This window comes from Cucurbita moschata, unplaced genomic scaffold (genome assembly GCF_002738365.1).
Source record: "Cucurbita moschata cultivar Rifu unplaced genomic scaffold, Cmos_1.0 Cmo_Scf00111, whole genome shotgun sequence".
NCBI classification, from domain to species: domain Eukaryota; kingdom Viridiplantae; phylum Streptophyta; class Magnoliopsida; order Cucurbitales; family Cucurbitaceae; genus Cucurbita; species Cucurbita moschata.
Genome location: NW_019268627.1, coordinates 64,118 through 86,342, shown reverse-complemented (window position 1 = coordinate 86,342; position 22,225 = coordinate 64,118). Strand labels below are relative to the sequence as shown.

The window sequence follows — 22,225 nt, the reverse complement described above, 5'->3', positions numbered from 1 at the left end:
CCTCCACCATTTCTTTTCAAACTTCTAAATAACGAAGAATCTAGAGCTCTCAATGTCGATTTAAGCTCCTCCTATAAAGTCTGAAGTAGGAGCAACAATACGGAATAAGAATCGAGAAAGGTCGATCCCCCAATCGAAGACAATAAGCGTTTAGATTATGGGTCTCCTACTCTCAGATTTCTTCCAAATTTGAGAGCAATCCTCCATCATTTCTCTTCAAACTTATTCCTACCGCTTCTCAACAAGATTACCCACAAGTTCTATGAAGGAATAGAGTGCTGAAAGTGCCTAAAAACCATTCCCCCAATTCAATCAGCCATTGAAGAACCTCAAGAAAAACTTGAAAATCTAATCCGAGGATACATGTTGATTCGTCGAGCAAGAATGATTCCAATCAGTTTCTGCACCTCCAAGGAATGCTTCCATAGAAGACCACAAAGAAAAATAACCTCGAGAGCATGTCGAATTGATGGAAATAGGTTTAGAAATTAAATTGGGGATAAGAGTCGAATTCCTATCTCCGACTCTTTTCCTTCAAATTAAGGATTCCTCTAGCTTCAGAGGAAGAAATTGAGTAAACTTGATGAAGGAATTGAGAGATGAAATATCGTAGAACAAGCTACCCAAGAGATCAAAAATCTGGCGTTTCGAGTGAGTTGCATACCGAGAATGATTTTTTGAAATTAAGGTCTTACACTCAAAGACGTTCCTCCAAACCAATTCCTTTAGCCTGAAGAAAGGATATGGAGGAGGTTCAATGAAGAAATAGGGCCTTGAAACCCCTAGAATCGGCTACCCAATAAGAAATCCTTTGTTTTATCTCCAACGATAAATCATATTTTGGATGAACTTTCGAAGCGAATATCTTAGGCTACGATCCACGAGAAGGTATCAAATCAATCCCTAACCCTTCCTTGTAATACCCATCTTTAAGTTTCACGAAGAAATCGAGGAGAGAAACGCTGTAAATGTGGCTGTACAGGCCGAGTTTTAAATGGCGGCGACGCAAAAAATGCGCATCTTCTTCCTGTTCAGAGGAAGAGAACGATGATATGGCCAGTTCAACTGAACTATCCAAGTCAACTCAAAATTTGACCTTTTCTCGGGTTTTCTCAATTTTAGCCCAATTTCAAACCGATTCTCCTAGAAAATCTTATGGTTTCAGAAAATAGACACAATAAGGAGTATGTGGAAGGAAATATGAAGTAATTCAGATACTGGAAGCTTAAGAATGGACGTCCCAAACGTCGACGACGAGGCAAGTAGCCACCTTGGACTTTTGGTTAATAAATACTTGTAGAAATCGCTTGGATTTTCATATGAACCCTAAACCAAGTATGAATTAAGGATATATGAAAGAGAAACCCAAAGAACCGTGAGTTAAGACCCTGAACCGATTAAATAGCTCGAGATTTAAGTAACATTAAAATAACCCACTATATGAGCTTTGCTGCCTATCAAATTTTAATACTGAGCATATTATAGTATGTTGAGGTTAGATGTGAAATTTTGTGGTCATTGGATAAGGATAAGTAGGTAAACCAAGAAACGGTGTAAAATGACCATAATGCCCCTAAGGTAATTTACCTTCGGTTCATGACCTAGATGACCTTCAAATGCTATGAAATTCATCAGTAGATCTTATTTTATGAAGTGTTATATGAATCCTTATCCCAAGAGGTTTATATAAGGTAATGAAGTTTGGGAGTTATTGGGAAACTTTAGTTAGCGAAACCAAGATATGGGAGAAAATGCTCATCACGATCCATATGACCTTTGCCATGAATTACGATGTTTATAAGTTTTGTAGTCAATGTTACCAATGTTTGCTGCACACAAAAAAAGATAGGGATATTAAATTTTAAGTCACTTTTGGAAAGTATGGTGGATAAATTAGGTACCAAATTATTGTTTTCATCTGCATGTCATCCTCAGAATCATGAACTGAGGTGGTTAATAAAATAGTAGGAACATTGCTTAGGGCTATTATTTATAAGAATATTAAGTCATAAATTGGGTAACAAATTATTGTTTTCAACTACATGTCATCTTCCGATTAATGAGCAAACTGAGGTGGTTAATAGAACATTAGGAGCATTGCTTAGGGCTATTATTTGTAAGAATATTAAGTCTTGGGACGAATGTTTGCCACTCATTGTTCTCTTTTTGAATTTGCTTACGGATTTAATCCACTTACGCGTCTTGATTTGCTTTCTATTCATTCTAATATTTTTGTGAGTAAAGCAGCCACAAGTAAGGCAAATGGGATCAAAACATTGCATAAAGAGGGGAAGGAGACAATTGAGAAACAAAATTTCAATGTTGCTTCAAGAATTAACAAAGGACGAAATGAAATCATTTTTCAACCCAGTAACTGGGTTTGGATACATTTTCGTAAGGAGTGATTCCCATCTCAAAGGAAAAAAAAGTTACATCCAAGAGGGGATGACCCTTATCAAGTCCTTGAAAGAATTAATAATAATGCATATAAAATGATCTTCCAGGAGAATTTTCAGCACATTCTACTTTCAATGTTGCTGACTTGAGTCTTTTTATGTAGGTGATGATTTTCTGATTCGAGGACGAATCCTTTTGAAGAGGGGGAAGATGATAAGGATCGGTGTTCCAAATGTTCCAACTGGACCTATTACACGATCCAATGTCAAGAAGATTCAACAAGCATTCATTCTTCATCTACAAAATTGGATAGACTCGGTTCAACTATTATTTCATGTGTTACAAGCTTATTAGGTTGAGAAATGACCATTTGGAGCTTCAGAAGTGAATATTTACACCGTTGAAGGAGCAAATGAAGTTGCAAGCATCACTACATGAGTTATTAGAAAACTTTATTTATTTTTAATTTCATAAAGTTTGTAACGGTAGAATTGTCAAATTGACTTCGTTCTTTTTTTTTTTTTTTTGCTTTGAGATTTAAAGGGATCGAGATTAAATCCCGACCACTAACTTATTTTGTGGGAGACTATAAATACCCCCAAATTATTATGTAAAAATCAGATTTGTGATGAATGAAATTGATCTCTGAAGTTGAGAAGTTCCCCTTCAAAATTCGAGCATCATCTATGCAAGTTTCATGCCATTCTTGTGGTAGAATTGCATGTGAGCCATGCAGTCACTCTTTCACATTGTGTGGTTGAGTGAAATTCTCAACCTTCTATTTATTTTTTGGGATTTCTTTTCTCACTATTCATTGTAATTTATCCTGATACAAAAAAGTTTATTTTTGTAGGGAATGTATTAAGCACATGGATTTATTAATTACGGTGAACTTTTGTATAAAACGAAGTAAATACAAATGGAGTAACATGAGATAGAAGTAAACATAATAATAAAAAGAAACTACATAAAGTTAAAAGGAAGTTAATCCCATTTTACAATATTAATATTGTTCAATTGTAGCAAAGTAGTAGTTTTGAAAACTAGCCACTCCACATCAATATATGTTTGGAAAACTAAAATAAAGAAAAAAATAATAATAAAAATATTTTTCAAAAACTTAGTTTGGTGTGAAATTTTGCTTAAAATTCAAATGTTTTTTTTTTTGTGTTTTTTTTTAAAAAGGGATAAAACACATAATTTTGAAATAAAAGAAAAAAAATAAATAAATAAAATAGTTATCAATGCATGGGCTCCGGTGGCAATGCTGCTTCAACTGTGTGGTAGACCATGTGAAGTTAACATGACAATAATAGATTGAGGTGCCGAAAACATATACACACGGGCAACTAAAAATAATAGATCCACTATAAGGGCATTTGGTCTAGTGGTATGATTTTTTTTTTTTTTACAAATTAGGTGGAATGAACAAACAAAAATAATGAGTTTAAAATTACCAAACAAAATATCAATTTTCAAATGGAATGGAGACAACAAGAATATACAAAGGAAATTTGTGTATTTATGATTCTCTTCGAATCTTGGAAACTATGAGGATTTGATAAGATAAAGAATCAATACAAGGGGAATAAGATTCGGATTACCTTGTCGATCGAATATCTCAAGCCAAGAACACTTTGTTTGAGATTCGAATCACTCCAGAAGCAAGATCGATCATGTCTAGCTTCAATGATTCTTGTTGATCAAATATCTCAAACACTTGTTTGAGATTCGAATCACTCCACAAGCAAGACTGATCATGTCGAGCTTGAATGATTCTACATGCAATCTAAACTACATAGAATTGCAAAGAAACTTAGCCATTGGCTAAAGAAAAGCACAAATGCTTCTTTTAATATATTTTCTAAGTCTTACTTACAAATACAACAAACATGGCTTTATATAGCTTCAAAATGAAACTATTAAAGGCATTCCAAAAGTTGTAACATTCACACTTTATGGCCATAATTAGCCATTATGTAAATGTAACCGAAATTAAATAAAAAGTCTTAAAACACAATAACTCTAAATTATAACCCACCCAAAATTTACAACAATCAAACTTTATTCTTCTTCAATGTAGCATGAATTGAAACATCTTTTGATTATTTTGATAACCTTTTCTCCACATCTTCATTGAAGCATATTGTATGATTGATGTCTCTTGGTTCATATCATTCTCCACTTCTTCAAGAGGATTCGTCCTCGAATCTATTTGTGAAACTTTGCTGCAAAAAATAAGTTATGGAAATACAAAGGACCTCACAACACTCTCTCACGTGTATACACTCAAGGAATTTTAGGCCACTCTGTTTGCACTCATTTACACAAATGAAGCTCTCATTCTCACCTCTCAAAATTTTAAATAGAGCAAAGATTGAATTTTGAACTTTGGGTCGATTAAAAACTAAAAAGATGAAAATAAATAAAAATTAAATTGAGAAGAAACGCAAAGGAAACATATATCCGATCTTGAGCCTGAAGCTCTGATACCAAATGATAAGATAAGGAATCAATACAAGGGGAATAAGATTCGGATTACCTTGTCGATCGAATATCTCAAGCCAAGAACACTTTGCTTGAGATTCGAATCACTCCAGAAGCAAGATCGATCATGTCTAGCTTCAATGATTCTTGTTGATCAAATATCTCAAGACAAGGACACTTGATTGAGATTCGAATCACTCCACAAGCAAGATTGATCATGTCGAGCTTGAATGATTCTACATGCAACCTAAACTACATAGAGTTGCAAATAAACTTAGCCATTGGCTAAAGAAAAGCACAAATGCTTCTTTTAATATATTTTCCAAGTCTCACTTACAAATACAACAAACATGGCTTTATATAGCTTCAAAATGAAACTATTAAAGGCATTCCAAAAGTTGTAACATTCACACTTTATGGCCATAATTAGCCATTATGTAAATGTAACCGAAATTAAATAAAAAGTCTTAAAACACAATAACTCTAAATTATAACCCACCCAAAATTTACAACAATCAAACTTTATTCTTCTTCAATGTAGCATGAATTGAAACATCTTTTGATTATTTTGATAACCTTTTCTCCACATCTTCATTGAAGCATATTGTATGATTGATGTCTCTTGGTTCATATCAGGATTCCTCTCCTATCTTGACATAAAGACTTACTTTTTTTTGGACTTGGACCATAAACAGTTATTTACTCTTACTCCTATTCCCTTCTCTAAGAATCAACATAGTAGAATTGTCATTCTTTTGTCTTTTGAAACCCCTTTCCTTATCAGTCATCAGGTAGGTTTTTGGTATCATATATCGAGATAATTATTTTGAAAAAGCTATTTGACTAGTGTGACTGAGATACCCTTTCTTTGTGGTATCAGTCATGCTATTTGAATAGCTTGAAGTGATCATAGCCTCTCCACCGGTTCCGAAGACTCCTTCGGCATCAATGTGCTCCAATGAAAGAGATCAGACCCTTTCCTGTACTAGAACCGGGCATAAAACGCCGAGAAGAAATTCGAAAGCGAGCTCTTTTCACGTATACGCAATCTCGAAACTCAATTAGCTCATGAACTGTCTCCTCAACCCTGGCAAATATGAGTGCTTGGTAAGAGAGAATGTCGAATGAGAAAGACATTCGATTACGGCAACATTCGCAACTACCAAAGTGCACTAAACCTAGTAGAGATCTTCGACCTAACGATAATGGAACTTCAAGCCCGTTTAATCAATCCGCTTTGTACCTTATTGTTGACCGAATCGGATGCACACCAGGTCTAAATTGTCTCCTAATCACCTAGAGAGGAAAGGAAGATCAGATCCGAAGTTTACGAAGCGAAGAGAAAGTGGATATGAGTTCTACACGCTTTCATTTTCAAAAGCTTTGCTTGCCTACAATACTTTATTCAGGATCTAAATTCCTTGACCATTTCCTTGGCGGATAACACAAATGAAATCGCTTCCCTGATCGCCCATCTTATAAGTTCATTCTTGTCTTGTTGGTTTGTTGTACTATTCTATACCTCTCTCGATTGATAGAAAGACGTTCTGATAACAGTGGAGCAGTTGCAAATTCAAAAGAACCAAGAAGCCATAAGCGAGGAAAACATATTGAGCGCAAATATCATCTCATAAGGGAGATTGTGCAACGAGGAGATGTGATCGTCACACAGATAGCTTCAGAGCACAACATTGCTGATCCATTTACAAAGCCCCTCCCGGCTAAAGTGTTTGAAGGGCACCTAGTGAGTCTAGAACTACGAGTTATGTAATCTAGGGCAAGTGGGAGAAAAGGCATGAGTATGTGATGCCCTAGTTTATTGTATTTCTCTCTACTCAACGTTATAAAACCCCACTAGAGTTTTAGTCCAAGTGGGAGTTTGTTGGGTTTTATGTCCTAAAACTCATAGTTTGTAAACAAAGATATATTCTATTTTCAATAAAGTTATTATTGATGTTTATTCAGTAAAAGTTGTTATTGAATAAAGTGAACTTTACGATCATCAATCTAAATCCAATAAACTAAGAACACTCTGGCTATAGTATGATTACTTGAACTATATGTAGAGACATAAGAGGGGATCAAGTTCAAGTATATAGTCAAAATGATCTATAGTATAAGGATAAGGTTGAGTACCTTATTCTGGGGACATTATGGATGCGGCCCACTTTTGTATATAATACAAACAATGTGATCACTAAATTGTACATGTGGAGACATGTGAGTGGGGGCGTCCTATGCAATGAGTATTGCATAAGATCGGACCATGAAGAAAATCACTCTCACTTTATAATGTCGTTTACTGTTGAGACTGATTTTCTTTTCATTCGATAACCTAGGTAACTCGATTTTAATCCTGAGCTAACCATGAACTCCTGTTTATTCGGAATTATCCTTAGATTTGCATAGGTGAGAGTGGCTCTAATTCGCCGACTCAAGATGCCTCCCATTTCAGGGGTAAGACTGGGTGAATGGCTGGAGACGTGGGGTGCAAGATGGAATTCACTCCTACCCACTTTTAAGGATAGAAGAGAGGTAGTTCCCTTAAGCACTAACTCAAGGTCTTGAACAAGGGGCCCCACCCTCTCATTAGCCTGAGAGGGATTCGGTTTACTGGTTGGACCACAAACCAATTATTCATTAGAGGATCAGTGAGACATAAGGAACAAGAAGTAACTTTAGGGGTAAAACGGTAAATTGACCCAGCTCTAGTTACGAACAACCTGTGAAGGATCTACTTACTAATCATGGTTATATCAAATGGATAGAAATATATCTATAGTGAGGGGAGTGCAACTACTAGGCTATAGTGGAGTGTCCTAGTAGTTAACGAATGTTGGTTAACCAGGTTAATGAGTTTAACCGGTTAATCTTGGGTCGTTGGAGCCCATGATCTATAGGTCCATTAGGTCCCTCTACTAGCTCATATCGGACTAAACCATAGAACAATGTGATGGGTGAGTTCGAAGTGTTCGAATTCAAATTAGGGAATATGCACTACATATATACATATTTACGAATTAAACAAAAAGAGAGGATATGAGATATTTAAATAAGATTTAAATATCTTAATCAATTATGTGTCGGAATTGATTGAGATTGACATTTGAATTAATATTAAATATTAATTAAATAGTTTAATTAATCATTTAATGTTACTTTAATTTGAAATTCATTATTCAAATTAATTGTTGAATTAAAATGAAGAAAGTCAAAATGTTGACTTTATTTAATGGAAAAATCCATGTTAGTGGAATCTTGAGGTGTCAAAATTTGGTTTAACCAAACTTGCATGCTTGCCAAATAAACCCCACAAGTTTGAGTGGAATTTTGAGTGTCAAAATTTTGTTAACTCAAACATGCATGCTTGCCACATAATCTCAAACATTTGAGTGGAATTTTAAGTGTCAAAATTTGGTGATCCCAAATTTGCATGAACATGCAAACATGAGTCTTTAAATAGAGTGATCATGGTACATGGGAGGTCTTCTTCTTCTTGGTGAAAAACCTTGAGAAAAAACCTCTCACAAACACTCTCTTCATATATACAAAATCCCTCCCAAGTTTAGTCACTCCCTGGATTCCACAATCCCGTTCTAAGGCCGGAGAATAGTGGAGAAGACACTAGTGATGGTTCAAAACCGGTTCGTGAGGAAAAAGAAGTTTGAACTACAAAAGGTTAGTATCTAAACTCATTAAGTTTTAATACTTATAAACATGCTAGTTATTTATTATAATTGATGTTGTAAAAGTGCCTAAGATCCAAATTACTTCCATATTAACACCATCAGTTCTTCCATGCGAGAATGTATGCGTATCGGTATCCAAACTGTCACAAGCTAGTACATTTTCAATGGGAATGTCAAAGCAATACCAGACGAAGTAGACAAACCTTCAACAAGGCCACAGTGGAGTGCTATAACTGTCACAAGCTAGGACATTTTCAATGGGAATGTCAAAGCAAGTTGAAGGAGACAAACTATGCAGAGAATCGAGAAGAGATGTCGCTGATTGCTTACGTGAATATGAATAAGGTCAATAGAGAAGATATGTGGTTCCTTGATTCAGGATGTAGCAATCATATGTGTGGGAAGAAGTAATATTTTTCAGATTTTGATGGAAGTTTCAGAGATTCAGTGAAGTTGGGCAACAACTCAAGCCTGGTTGTAACCGGAAAGGATAATGTACGGCTGGAAGTGAATGGAATCATAATGATAATCACAGGAGTGTTCTATGTGCTAGACTTGAGGAACAATTTGTAGAGTAGTGGTAAATTGCAAGCAAAGGGGGTTACCTTTTTGTTTCAAAATGGAACATGCAAGGTGTTTCATCCCGAGAGAGGCTTAATCATGGAGACGAAGATGTCTTTGAATTGAATGTTCGTATTGCATGTTATATCTCAGCCTGTAGCAGCTATTCAAACTCAATTGAAATTTATGGGGAGAAGTGGTTCAAGGTCTCTGTCATACACTCACCACTCCAATTCCTCTTGCCATAGTCAGAGAAGCAAAAGGCACCCAAGTTCATCCCCCTGTCATTCTACTACCCATTCCAGTTGAAGCAGCCGTTCAAGTTCCCTCAGCTGCCAATGCAAAAGTAGGACTTCCTCGTTATCTCCTTTCCCCAAATCGTCCAGTTCCAGTCCTAGTCGTGCATCCACTGATTGGAATCATTCCATAGAGAAGCTTAAGAAAGAGGAAGAAGAGAAGAAAAGGCGTGAAGCAGAGTTGAAGAAGTTAGAAGAAGATGTAGCTATGAGGATGGAAGAACTAATTCAGAAGAAGGTTGAAGAAAGGCTAAACTCTGAAGAGACTAAATTAGAAATACAGAGGCGAATAGAGGAAGGTCGCACGAAGTTGTTTGATGATGTTGATGTGCAGCTTGAGAAAGAGAAAGAAGCCGCTCTTACTGCTACAAGAAAAAAAGAATAACAAGCACGAAAAGAGAGAGAAGAGCTAGATAAAATGCTGGAAGAGAATAGAAGAAGGGTAGAAAAAGCACAACGACGATTAGTTCTAGAGCTGTAGCAGAAGGAAGAAGAACAATATTGTGAGCTCGAGTTGATTCAGAGACAAAAAGAGGAGGCAGCTCAGAGAACTAAGTAGATGATAAGAGTTTGAGTTATGTTTTGCTGGGAGTTAATAAGGAGTCAAAAGCTTACAGACTCTATGATATAGAAGCGGAAGATGAAAATAATGATATAGAAGCGGTAGATGAAAATATTGCAGAAGAAAATATTTCATCTAGCTCTTTTGCTGAAGCAAGCTCTCCTAGCTCAAATAAGGCGAGGAATAAGAGACCACCAGTCTGAATGAGAGACTATGCAATAGGAGAAGATTTTTGTGAAGATGTTGATGAAGCAGTCTGGATGAGAGACTATGCAATAGGAAAAATTTTTTTGTAAAGAAGATGATGAAGCTCAGCCATGTTTACCCCTACTGAACCTGCAAACTTTGTCAACTTTAAAGAAGCATTGAAGAGTGAGAAATGGAGGCAAGCCATGGATTTGGAACAATAAACAGAAATGGCACATGGGAATTGATGAAGTTACCTAGTGGAAGTTTGGTATGAGGTCATAGATATAAACTGATTACTATTCGTGTTCAGTTTAAGGGCGGGATTGTTAGGATTAGATTTGATTGAGTTATTTGGATTAGATTTGATCTAGTTAAGGACGTTAACTATGATATGTCTAAGGACGTTAAGGCTATGATAAATTAGGGAAGGATATAACCACAAAGTTTTTACGATATGATATGACTATGATACGACATGTGAAGGACGGATATATATCCAACAAGTGTCAAAGAGGGACGTGAGAATAAATTATTCTCAAGCTTTCTTTACATCGGTCAAAGAGTATTTGATAAGCTTTCAAAATTAAGGGTTTTCTTTTTTCTTCTTCCTTCTTTCTCCCTTTTCACGTTTAACTTTTTTTTTAAAAAAAAATAAAAAAAAGTTTAATGTGAGAATGAAGAAGTTAGAAAGGAGAAAGAAATGAATGTAATAAAGCTTTTCCGTTGGTAGGAATGGAAATGGTGAATGGGTCCTTGACGATATTCGACCGCTATCAAGAGAAACTTTTCCGCTAGTTTTGGATGTAAGTGATGATTATCAGCAATATGAGTTGTGTCAATACCACACTGTTATCAAGAGGAAGTAAAGTAGAGTAGAATAGATCAAGCGATCCATTTGTTGAGAGTGCGGTAAAAGGCACACAAGTAAGAATGTTGGATATAACTATTCTTTCACATTTGAGGGATGAGTCTCATAGATCCAACTAGAATATCTAAGAAACTTCGGGTGGTAGTGATTGCTTGCATTGGTGTTTCCGTGGTATCCTAGACACATGTAACATGATTTTTCTTGTTCAAATATAGCTTCATTTGTCTTAAAAGTTCACTTTTGAGTAATCCTGTAAGGCTTCTTAATTTGCAGCCTCTGGTGAAGATGATCACTCCAAGGTGGGTTTGTTAGTGAAGATGCAATTGTATAATCAAGGTTTTATATCAATGGTTCCATTTATATCTATAAATGAAATTTGTGGTGTATTTTTTGGAAATTCAACAATAATCATCGATTATTTGGTTACCATTCTAAAGAAATTCAACTTTCGACCTTTTGTGAATGCTCAAAGCTACTTGCAAAGTACTGTCGATTATGATCCATAATACTCACCGACTCGAAATTGAGGTTTGTTCATGTTTGAAAATGTGACAAACCAAAAGACAAGATGCTAATTAATATTGTTTGTGATTGTTGTTGTGAATTCTTCATCTTTGAATACATATTTTGGTTGGCTTATGAATTTTTCCATCTTTTAAAAATATTATTTTTTTAGTTTAGCTCTAATTTCATAATAGGCAATTGAATCACAATATTGCAATATTTTAAGTTACTTTTAAGATTAAAGGTCGATGAATAAAGTAATTACGACAAGTTCTTTTTATGCATCTTATTCTGATATAGCACATAAATTCTTCCTAATTATTTTATTTATTTTTGTATGAATTAGGTTATGAAGATCATTGGAATTATAAACGCTTTAATTCAAACAATATTTAATAAATAATCATTTTAATATTTATACTCAAATATACTAACAAGTACTAGTAACACTAGTCTCAATGACTTAAAGAATACAATTATTATCTTGAACTATAAAGAATTTAATTCCAACCTATTCTGATGGACAAACGCTTTATTAGACTCTATTGTAAGATTTCACTTCATCAATTTAAGTAGCGTTCAACTACAACTATAAATATCAAATTCTTAAGTATTCATGAACAAAATCGGCCTAACAATGTCTCTGGGAACTATTTACTAAAGGTGTTAGAATGAGCCGTATGGAAGGGTTGCCTTTAGATGCTTTAGTACCAATTAAGGATGTCAATATCCTAGTAGTGCAGAATGCAGGAAGGTTCGTAGTTGAAAAGAATAACGAGAATAGTGGACATTGTTTCATCTACAAGCGTGTGGTGAACGGTCTAGTTGGTATGACTAGAGAACGTCGTCCTCGCATAATTTATATTATTGTGATAGAAGTTATAAATAACGATGATATTCCTTAGTCTTTTATTACAAAGGTGTAGAACTTTCTTTTTGTGCATGTGATATATCCATCGCCACCTACTCATACGTTCTCATCTTTTAAAGAAGTTCTCGAGTTCCTTGTCCCCAAGTAGCAATACAACTACTAGAATGCTATCTCTACTTATAATAAGCTCTCTCTCTCTCTCTCTCGAAATATATGTGTGTTTGTGGCTGTATTACTCTCTTTTATTAATGAAATATGGCATAGTCATAATGATATTATGAGTATCTTTTCTATCCCTCCCTTCCTTATTGCTATATAAAGAATATGAAGATTATAAGTAAAAGTGTACAAGTAATTTGTTACTTTTGAACTTAAAATGCTTCTAATTCAATTTATCTTTGTTATCAACAATAATCATCAAACGGTATATAATTTTGTCCAAGTAAGGTCGATTCTCATTCCCTGTATGATATCATAACACAAAATTGAGCGGAAGGGTTAACGATAAAATGATAACAAAAATCCATTCGTCAAACTAACTATAAAGGAAGGGTTGGTTGAAAACCATGTCTATACTTCTTTGCTTTAATCACAAGTCTAACTGAAGATATATAAGAACAACAGAATATGGCATGCCCAATCAAAACATAAAAAATTTCTTGCCATGTTATAGTTAATGAATATGGTATGCACAAAGATCCGACGTCACACTTCATGATTGGAGACCAATACAGTGTGAGCTATGGTCGTCCATACCATCCTTTAGTCCAATTATGTCAAACAAATGTTGCAGCAAGCAAAGAGTTTTTAATAAGTTCACTATTGCAAAGAGCTCGGTTTAAGGCAGAAATGTCTCTGATGTGAAAGGCGCACTAATTCAACGAGATTTAAGTAACCATGAATAAGACACATGATACAACTTGTAAACGAAACGATGTCCATGACTCTTGTTATTTTCTTCCATTACAAACCTTCTAGCCTCTTGCACTTTTTTGTCATTGACATACTTAATTGAGAACCTACTAGTGGGCTACTTACTAAGTTTTACTCACTCCATGTTTATCATTTTTTTTCAAGTAACTGAGAGTTGGTCATGGATGAGAGCGGACTTTGGAGTGTGGGCCATGGACTAACCTCTGTTTTTAATCTAGTATTTTTTGTTCTTCTTTTGAGTCTGCTTCTTGTTTTGTGTTTGTAACGAGTATGTATATGTAACCCTCCAAAAATGAAGGAAATTATCTCCCATAAAATAAGCCCTTCATGAAAGACCCAAAGGATAGAAAGGAAAAAAATTAAAGGATTAAGCAAGAACAAAGGACTTAGTCAAGTCACTCGTGTACCCTAACAAGTAATTTCAAGGAGTTAAAAGCCTTTTGAAAAGGATTGGAAAGGAAAAAGTAAATGAAAAAGACAAAAAAGTCATTTTATCAATTATCAAGAATCTTTACCGATTTGTAATTCCTTATCTTGAAGGAATCTCAAGATTCAAAATTAGTGAAAAATGATAAAAAAAGCGATGAGAAATTTGTAGAAAAATTATAGATTTTTCGAGAAAAATAATAATAAAATATTCGAAAAGTGGCAAATTACCAAAATACCTCTAGAAGAATGGATAATTACAGAAATGCCACTCTAATTAGAATCAGAGCATCTACCGTGACCATCCGAGCAAAATCTTTCGAACTCAAATCTCAACCGTCGGATCTCCTCCAAAATTTGATATGATCTAGAACGAACACGCACGAATCATCACATCCAACGAGTAGTATTCAAAGCCAAGGTCGGTAAGACTATGATCGGAGTTGATATCTCCAAAAAATTATCCAGAAAGTTCGGTTTAATGTCGGTTTAAGCTCCTCCTATAAAGTCAGAAGTAGGAGCAACAATACGGAATAAGAATCTAGAAAGGTCGATCCCCCAATCGAAGGCAATAAGCGTTTAGATTATGGGTCTCCTACTCTCAAATTTCTTCAAAATTCGAGAGCAATCCTCCACCATTTCTCTTCAAACTTATTCCTACAGTTTCTCAACAAGATTACCCACAAGTTCTATGAAGGAATAGAGTGCTGAAAGTGCTCAGAAACCATTCCCCCAATTCAATCCGCCATTGAAGAACTTCAAGAAAAACTTGAAAATCTAATCCGAGGATACATGATGACTCGTCGAGCAAGAATGATTCCAATCAGTTTCTGCACCTCAAAGGAATGCTTCCATAGAAGACCACGAAGAAAAATAACCTCGAGCGCGTGCCAAATTGAAAGAATTAGGTTTCGAAATTAAATTGGGGATAAGAGTCAAAATTCCTATCTACGATCTCTTTTCCTTCAAATTAAGGATTCCTCTAGCTTCAGAGGAAGAAGTTGAGTAAACTTGATGAAGGAATCGAGAGCTGAGACGTCGTAGAACAAGCTACCCACGAGTTCAAAAATCTGGCGTTTCGAGTGAGTTGCATACCGAGAAAGATTTTTGGAAATTAAAGTCCTACACTCAAAGATGTTCCTCCAAACCAATTCCTTTAGCCTGAAGATAGGATATGGAAGGGGTTCAATGAAGAAATAGGGCCTTGAAACCCCTAGAATCGGCTACCCAATAAGAAATTCTTTTATTTATCTCCAGCGATAAATTAGATTTTGGATGATCTTTGGTAGCGAATATCTTAGGCTACGATCCACGAGAAGTTATCAAATAAATCCCTAGCCCTTTCTTGTAAAATCCACTTTAAGTTTCACGAAGAAATCGAGGAGAGAAACGCTGTAAATGTGGCTGTACAGGCCGAGTTTCAGATGACGCATCTTCTTCCTATTTAGAGAAAGAAAACGATGATACGGCCAGTTCAACTAAACTGTCCAAGTCAACTCAAAATTTGACCTTTTCTCGGGTTTTCTCAATAGATCTTATTTTATGAAATGTTGTATGAATCCTTATCCCGAGAGGTTATATAATGTAATGGAGTTTGGGAGTTATTGGAAAACTTTAGTTACCGAAACCAAGATATGGGAGAAAATGCTCACCGCGTTCCATATGAGTTTACCTCCTAGGATAACTAAAGTGGTATCCCTGAAATAATAGATTCCCCAGATGTACCCTTAGTCTCTAATAGATACTACATGCACAATATCATGCTGGCCTTTTCCTAAGAACTTATAAGTTCCAAGCTTGACCCAAGACATTATGCATAAACCTAGGATCACCAAGAATCCAAGAAAACACCTAGGTTAATGCAAATATCATGCTTAACAAGTTGTTAGGATTCATGCCTGAAGTAACCATTATCTCACTCCACGAAGTGTACCACGAGGCCTCTATTCCTCTTTAGGTGGGATGCTATGGTATATGTAACATGAGCAGGATTTCATGATGAACTTATTATCTCCCTCACCTAAATGAGATGCTCTGCACCACGATTTGCTGGCAGGATGCCACGATTATGACAACGCCACCTATGCACTCATGGGAAGAAAATTAAGAGTCACTTCGAAAGAGTTTTCATGGTTAAAATACGATGCATGACATATGACAACCTCTAAGGTTTAGTTCCTGAAAATGAAACAAGAAGTCATATTCAAGATTTCAATTTCAAGTTGGTTGGAGCAAGTTCGAAACCTAGAACCTAAAACTCATACTAGTTATTATGGGTACACAATACCCTTAAGCAGAGGTTGTGTTGCCATTCCTTATTTTGTGTTTTCGTATCAAGGTCCATTTCTTAAAGGTCCTACCGAGAGTTGAACCCAAGTCATTGGATTCAAAGTCCAAAGTGCAAACCACTACACCATAGAACCCCTTGTAAAAATTTATTTTGGAATGGTTTTTCCTATTTTAGGCAGATTCCACAAGAAGAGAGATCTTATCACGAGTCAAACTCAAGTTATTGGATTCAAAGTTCTATAGCTGTTTTATCTAACTCGTGATCTTGAGCACCTTTAGAGTGGTTGTAGAAGTAACCCTCCAGTGTTGATTGAAGCTCTTAGAGAACATGTAATTTTATATATTTCTTATATTTAATTTATATATTGTTGTATATTACAAACAAATTGAAATAATACTTAACATCCCAATCTTTCTTTCTTCCGTGCAAAACTTAACATAAAAACTATATTATTTCAATATTCACTCGAGAAATAAGGGGTGAAAACTATATTATTTCAAACCCTCCATTATTGCTTCTACTTTGCGTGAAAATGCTTCCACTAAATCATGTTACTAACTGGTTGGTTTGGTTCGGTTCAATTTTTGAGTCCACTAGATTGAATCGACCTAGTTCAATTAAACTCTTGATAATATAAAAATCATAAGTTTCTTAAATTAGGTTAACTAAAAGTTTAACCCCTAATTTTTTTTTTAGAATATTTATCTTTGTGTCTAGTTGATCTCTAAATGCTTAGAAGTATCTCATAAGACTTCTATTTAAGGAACTTTTCTCTATAAAAGATGTAAGACTTCAGGTTTATTATTAAGGAATTTCAAATGAGTGATTTGATTTATCATAGAGGGCAAAATATTTATTTGTTTCAAATATCATACGTTACCATTCTTTTTTCTAATGGCATTAGATTGAATCTCATTAATAACAATATCCCAAAACTCAGGTAAAGATGACATCAAAATTAATACTTTAATTTCATCTTCAAAATTTATTTCCACTGATAATCATAATAGTCATTTATTCAACAATAACGGTATTAGCATGCATTTGGAAATGAATCCATATTTAAAAAATTTAGATAAAATAGAAAAGAATTGTAATCTCAAAGACAATGATACTATGTGAAACTAGCCTCAACTTAACTCTTAGGGGCGGTAAACCAACGGTTCCTTCACCCAAGACCCATGGCCCAACTCCTAACATGGAAGGGATAATCTAGAGAATCATCCTAAGAGCCCTAACGGATGGGTTACAAACTCACATTATCATGTTCGACAACAAACAATGTCGCCGGCAAACTTGGGAATAAAAATAGGAGACATTTTATAAATTTAGGAGTAAGTGAAAACAAAAAGAGAGTTATGACCCATTTTTGGTGGGTTCTCGAAGCACCGATTGCAATTAAGAGAGGTTGAAAACAAAGTAGAAGGTTTTCTCGAAATAAAAAAAGAATTAAAATATAATGAACATATATATTTACATTTACATTATATTCAAAATATATGGAAAACATGAAGTGAGTACAAGACTCATACCACACTCTTTTCTTAATGTGGTGGAGGACTTTGGAATAAGGTGGCCTTTAGGTTCTAAGTACATGGTTTTATGTGGTGGACTTTGGAATAAGGTTTGGAATCGATAATTATTCTTATTTCTTTTCCTCTGGACACTGAGGACACTCAATGGTCGGCTTTGTCCAAATAAAAGGGCTTAACCAACCAGATTTGAACTGATGACCTCTTGATCTGTAGTCAAATGCTCTACCACTGAGCTATGGACCCATTTTACATGATTTCAACCTTAGTGACCCCTTCTACAGAGTGTCAGTCCAAAAGTGTAAAAAGTGTCTGTCCAAAATAAAAGGACCCAACCAAGTTCAAACGGGTGACCGGTCAAATTCTCTACCACTGAGCCATGGATCCATTTTGTAGGATTTTAACCTTAGTGACCCCTTAGACATAGTGTGGGTCCAAAAAGTGTAACAAATTTCTATCCAAGATAGAAGGGCCCAACTAAGTTCGAATTGGTGACCTCTTGATCAGCAATCAAATGCTCTAACATTGAGCTATGGACCCATTTTGTATGATCTCAACCTTAGTGACCCCTTCTACAGATTATCGATCCAAAAGTAACCCTACCGAATTGCCTATGGACCAATTTTGTATAAATTGGTGGATTACCTATCGAGAATTAAACACAGGTCGTTAGAATATAATATCTTATTTAAATAATATTAAAATATATTTTTTTATTTAAATACATTAAGATATAATATCTTATTTAAATAATATTAAAATATCGTAGAATATCATAATATATGTTTTACTAATATGAATCTCATTCAAATTTCAAATATATATTTTTATTTAATGTTTATGATACACATCAATTATTTTAATATTTAACATATCAAATACGTTAATATGTTTTGATATTATAGTTCAAGACTATAGGAACTTGCTCAGAGGACGTGAGAGTTACGTTGGCCCACAATGCATCTCATGGACGATGCAAAACTATGGTGACGCTTGAAGGTTAATTCTATAAAAAAACTGGTCATGCACCAAAAAATCATGGGAAGACCATTGATGGAATTGAAGCAACTGACACTCCTCTGGATGGGTTTCCAATCAAAGACCTAATGTTTGATGTTGACTCTTTTGAAGAAAGAGCCACAGGATCGAACAACAAGAAACGTGGCGGTAGCTCTGAAAACTCTATCACACACATAAAAAAACGTGTCGAAGAGTTAGACATTACATAGAAGATCTGGCTTTCATCGGGGAGACCCGAGTTTGATTCTCGACAATGAAATTTTATTTTCTTATTTCTTTTATTTTATAGTTTCATCTTTTGTCACCAATTATATTTAAACTTTACCTAGGTTTGAGAAGCACTCTAATGGATGAGTTTAATAGTATCTTAAATTCAAAAGACTTTTATGATCTTGGTTTGAGAGGCAGTATAATGATCAAGTTCAATAGTATCCTAGATTAAAAACACTTTTATGAACTTTGACCTTTAATAGTGTTATGTCATAGATATTTGGTTATATTTCAACAAGTGACGTTGAGGTCATTCAAATGTTTAATGTGATAATCCGGTCATTTTCAAGGTCTCTTTTGTTGAACGCCATCATGGCTAAGATGACTAAGATGAGCACCAGAGTGAGTTTGACAAGGAGGGTCATAGAGAACCACACCCCAAGCCAAGCTCATGTTGGGCTTAACAAACTGAAAATCCAAAAACACAAACCCTCAAATAGGAACCGGGATGCAAGGAATTAAAAAACTTTATTTTTGACGTAGAACAATACTTGAAGGTTACAGGAACTTGCTCATAGGACCTAAGAGTTATGATGATATAAAAAATGGGTCATGCACCATAAACTCATGGGAAGATCGTTGATGGAATCGATGCAATCGACGCTCCCCTTGATGGGTTGCCAATTAAAGACCTAAAGTTTGATGTTGACTCTTTTGAAGAAAAAGCCGCACGATCGAACACCTCGAAATGTCACGGTAGCTCTAAGAACTCTATCATACGACCTGAGAGTTGAGGGCTACAGGAACTTTCTCATACAACCTGAGAGTTATGTTAGCCGCAATGCAGTTCATCGACGATGCAAAACTAGGGTAGTGCTCGAAGGTGAATGGTATAAAAAATGGGTGACTCTTTTGAAGAAAGAGACACAATCGAACAGCTCGAATCGTCGCGGTAGCTCTGAGAACTCTAACACACACAGGGAAGGACTTGTCGAAGAGTTAGACATTAAGCAAAAGATCATGCTAAAACTCTTTAGCGATCTGACAAAAGACTTCAGCACATCCACACCAAAAATCCATTGTCATCTAGTGGTCAGGATATCTGGCTTTCACCCAGGAGACCCGAGTTTGATTCCCAGCAATGAAATGTTATTTTCTTATTTCATTTTATTTTACAGTTTCTATCTTGGATTAAAAAGACTTTTATGAACTTCCGACCTTTGTTAGAGTTATGTTATAGATATTTTGTTCAATGTCAAATGGTTAATGCGATAATCCAATCGTTTTCGAGGTCTCTCTTGTTGAACGACATCATGGTTGAGATGAGCACCCGAGTGAGTATCCAATCGTTTTTGAGGTCTCTCTTGTTGAACGACATCATGGTTGAGATGAGCACCCGAGTGAGTTTGACAAGTTGGGCTGTAGAGAACCACACCTCAAGCCAAGTTCATGTGGGCTTAACAAACTTAAAATCCAAGAACACAACCCTTAAATGGAAACCGGGATGCTAAGGAATTAAAAAGCTTTATTTTTGACATAGAACAATACTTGAAGGTTACTGGAACTTGCTCATAGGACCTAAGAGTTACGTTGGTTGCAATGCATTTCCTGGACGATGCAAAACTATGGTGGCGCTTGAAGGTGAATGGTATAAAAAATGGGTCATGCACCATAAACTCATGGGAAGACTGTTGATGGAATCGATGCAATCGACGCTCCTCTGGATGGGTTGCCAATCAAAGACCTGACGTTTGATGTTGACCCTTTTGAAGAAAGAGCCACACGATCGAACAGCTCGAAACATCGCGGTAACTCTGAGAACTCTATCACACACATGAAAGGACGTGTCGAAGAGTTAGACATTACCCAAAACATCATAGTAAAACTCTTCAGCGATTAGACAAAAGACTTTAGGACAACTACACCAAAAATTCATTGTTGTCCAACGGTTTTGATATTTGGCTTTCACCTACGAGATTCTAGTTTGATTCTCTGAAATTGAATATTATTTTCTTATTTCTTTTTATTTTATAGTTTCATCTTTTGTCACCAATTATATTTAAACTTTAACTCATTTTTAGGGGCACTTTAATTGTCAAGTTCAATAGTATCTTAGATTAAAAAGACTTTTATGAACATGGTACCTATGTTAGTGTTATGTTATAGATATTTGTTTCAATTTCAACAAGTGGGGTTGAGGTGATTTAAATGGTTAATGCGATAATCTGGCTATTTTCGAGGTCTCTCTTCTTGAACGTCATCATGGTTGAGATGAGCACACAAATGAGTTTGACAAGGAGACCCGAATTTAAACTTTACCTACGTTTGAGAGGCACTATAATGGTCAAGTTCAATGGTATTTTAGATTAAAAAGACTTTTATGAACTTTGTACCTTTGTTAGTGTTACTTTATACCTTTGTTAGTGTTATGTTATAGACATTTGGTCAAGTTCAACAAGTGGGGTTGAGGTGATTCAAATGGTTAATGTCACTTTATTTGATTCAAATTGTTAATGTTATAATCCAGTTGAATAGTTACAGGTTCTTTCCAAGGTCTCTCTTATTGAACGCCAACAAGGCTGAAATGATTGAGATGAGCACCTGAGTGAGTTTGACAAAATTGAAATAAAATAAAATAAAATCACTACAAAAAATCAATAAAATTGAAAAAAAAAAATTAGCCTTATGACACTTCCTTCAACTCGAAGGGCGGTAAATCAAGGATTCCTTCGCCCAAGACCCATGATCCAACTCCCAACATGGTAATGATAAGCTATAGAATCATTCTAAGAATCTCAATGGATGGGTTACAAACTCACATTACCAATCTCGACAACTGGACGTGTCATCAGTGTTAGAAGAACGACCGCATCAGAGCAAGTCATGGGGATAGAAGATCCCGTTGAAGGATGATAGCTCAACCGTAATCTTCAGCCCAACGAGCCAAGCTTTTGTAGAAGCAAGAACCCTTGTATTAAAGAAATTAACACCTTCTTATACAAAATTTGGATCAACCAAGAGATAAAGCTAGAATTAGATGATGAGATCCGAGATTGAGAAATAAGATTTGGAACCTTTTTCTAAACTGAGTCACTTCACAATCGAACTTGATCAAGGCTTGATTGAATGACTCAGATGCAATCTACCACAACAATTGCATTGATCACAAATATGCTTTTACATAATAATTTGTGGGTATTTATAGTTTCCCAACAAAAGAAGTTAGTGGCCGTGATTTAATCTCAATCCCTTTAAATCTCCACAGAAGACGAAGTCAATTTGAGCACTACAAACCTTATGAAATTAAAATAATAAATAAAATTTTCTAACCACTCATGAAATGGTGCTTGCAACTTCATCCACTACTCCAATCGTGCAAATATTTACTTT

At 35.3% G+C, this 22,225-nt stretch overlaps 1 non-coding gene across 1 annotated transcript; it reads right to left on the bottom strand.

Moving 5' to 3' along the window:
- Positions 1-16,134: 16,134 nt before the first annotated feature.
- Positions 16,135-16,206, bottom strand: TRNAQ-UUG. The gene has a single exon. It is a non-coding gene; the product is annotated as a tRNA-Gln (tRNA).
- Positions 16,207-22,225: the final 6,019 nt, after the last annotated feature.